Genomic DNA, 2,538 nt, shown 5'->3' with positions numbered 1-2,538 from the left:
ATGGAGTAAGCCAGCACTCATTTCCCATCATCCCTTTGTTTACACTCTCTCCTGCTAGCTTACAGCCAATCACAACCTCAAGCTAACAATAGCGGTGCAACCAAAATGCTAGCAATGTGGTAGCTATCAAGCTGTACAGTTTGGAGCCAGATGCTAGCTCAGACGAGGAGCTTGTGGCTTGTTGTTGTGGGTCCTACGTCACTTCTACAATCTTTTTCTGGCTTTTTTAGTCTGATCCTAATTTAAAAACAATTTTCAGAAAAATAAATCCTCAAACGTGCTCTTTAAGTTGCTCTTAAACGTTTCATTTGTGTTATTTTGCATATAAATGAGTTTTAATCAGAACAATTGCATGATGCTAAATGCTTCTCTTTCCAGGTTTTACTTTTCTTTAGAATTGACAAGAAACCTTAAATAACTACATTAGTTGATTATTTATTGAATTATTTTCTTCTGAAAACAGGAAAATAGTGTTGTAGAAGGAACTAGTTAGTGTCGCGGAAGGACGTGGTCTACCTGCAGATTTCAGGAGTTCCGTGTCGCTGCAGCTAGCATGTCTTCTATCCTGCAGCCGCGTGGATGGATGGACGGTTCCTAAATCTTTCTCCAAGTTTGTTTCTCATTTCACAAAGTCACTGCTCAGCGTTTGTGTCGCCAAATTAGCCGGAAATGCTTCCAGAAACTCCTGTTTACCCACGCGCGTGCTCTGAAAACAGACTCCTCGCGTGTTTACCTGGACTGTACCAATGCGACCCCCCCCCCCTTTTTTCACGTAATGGTACGTTCCTGGCTGTTTGCCAAGATGCCTCTCCTCTCGGCGTCATTTGACGTCATCATTTCTCTGTCATGTTAAATCATATCTTTGGTGATGATCTCATTTGACATCATTGTTGTTGCATCTGAAAGTTCTTGAACTGAACTGAAATTTTCACTTAGACACCATTAGTTGGTAAACACCCACCGAGACAAACCGAGACAAACCGAGACCCACCTAGGACCCTCAAGAGAACCATGACAAGAACCAAATCTGCTAAAATGGTTGCTTCTGAAGCTAAACCTTCAGAGCTTCCCAAAGCTCACAAACCTTCTGATGAGGAGAAACCAACAACTTCTCCCGTCAAAAAGAATCTGTCTGCTCTGAAAGAAGAGCGTGACTTTCTCCTGCAAAAGCTCTTCGAGAGAAATGAGCTTTTGACACAACTCAAACAGAGGAGGATTGCCACTGAGGAGAACTGCATGTTGCACTGGGAGTTGCTGCAAGACATGCAACTAAAAGTGGCAGAAGAACGGCAACTCCGACAGAGGCGTGAACAGGAGCTCCAGCGATGCAAACAGCTGGCAAAGGCCAAAGCAAAGAAAGTCCAGGAGGATCTGGAGGAACAAACCAGCCTCAGACATGATCTCAGCACAAGACTGAGATTGAAGAGCAAACTGGCGGGCAGACTTCAGACTCAGGTGGAGGAGCTTTCTGAGCAGGTCACATCTCTGAAAACCTCTGTCCAACCTGTGGAGTCTGCTGACCAAGCAGAGGATTTGGCTGAACCAAAACCAGAAAAATCCCAGGATGTCCCAGAAGAAGAATCTGTGGAGACAAAAGCCTCAGAACCAGAGTTGGGTTCTGAACAGCAAGCAGTTCCAGAACCTTCCAAAAAGCGCAGGAAGCGCAAAAACAAGAAAACAAAGACAACCCCAGACCTGGAGGAACCGGAAACCAACTGTGGACCAGTCAGCCCACCTCTGGAGGATCAGGAGACTCTAGATAACAGAGATCTGGATCAAGAGAAAACTGAGGAAACTGACTCACCAGCGGTGGAGTCATTTCCTCAAGAAAATGTCGTTGAGGAGTCAGCAGACCAAGTCCAAGTTTCAGAGCCAGCGATTTTGGCTGAACCACAAGTGGCTGCAGAACCTTCCAAAAAGCGCAGGAAGCGCAAAAACAAGAAGGCAAAGGAAAGCCCTGTCCTGGAGGAACCAGAAACTGAGTGTGGACCAGTCAGCCCACCTCTGGTGGACCAGGAGATTCTAGATCATATAGAACTGGATCAAGTAAAAACTGAGGAAACAGACTCACCAGTGGTGGAGTCGTTTCCTGCAGAAAATGTCCCAGAGTCCACTGAAAATGTCGCTGAGGAGGCAGCAGTCCAAGTCAAAGCTTCAGAACCAGAGATGGTTTCTGAACCACAAGTGGCTGCAGAACCTTCCAGGAAGCGCAAGAGATCTCTGGAGACGGACACAACAGAATCTCCTCCCACCAAAAGACGAAGGATCTGTAGACCAGTCCTTGTCAGGACTCGTTTGGCCAAACGAAGAGCTGTCCTCAACGCGAAACCTGAGAGGAAAACAGACAAAAGTGCTCTGGGACTGCCATGGACCTTTTTGGAGGAAACTGACCCCAAAATAGAAGTTTCACTCCCAGAACCAGAACCAGAAATGGTTTCTGAACAAGATCGCCAAGAAGAAGAGTCAGTGGCCAAGGACTTGAAAGAGCCATCCAATGTGGAGAAACCAAAAATCTCTGTGTGGAGAAAATTCAAAAAG

This window comes from Oryzias melastigma, linkage group LG15, assembly GCF_002922805.2.
Source record: "Oryzias melastigma strain HK-1 linkage group LG15, ASM292280v2, whole genome shotgun sequence".
NCBI classification, from domain to species: Eukaryota; Metazoa; Chordata; class Actinopteri; order Beloniformes; family Adrianichthyidae; genus Oryzias; species Oryzias melastigma.
This window is presented reverse-complemented; position numbering follows the sequence as displayed.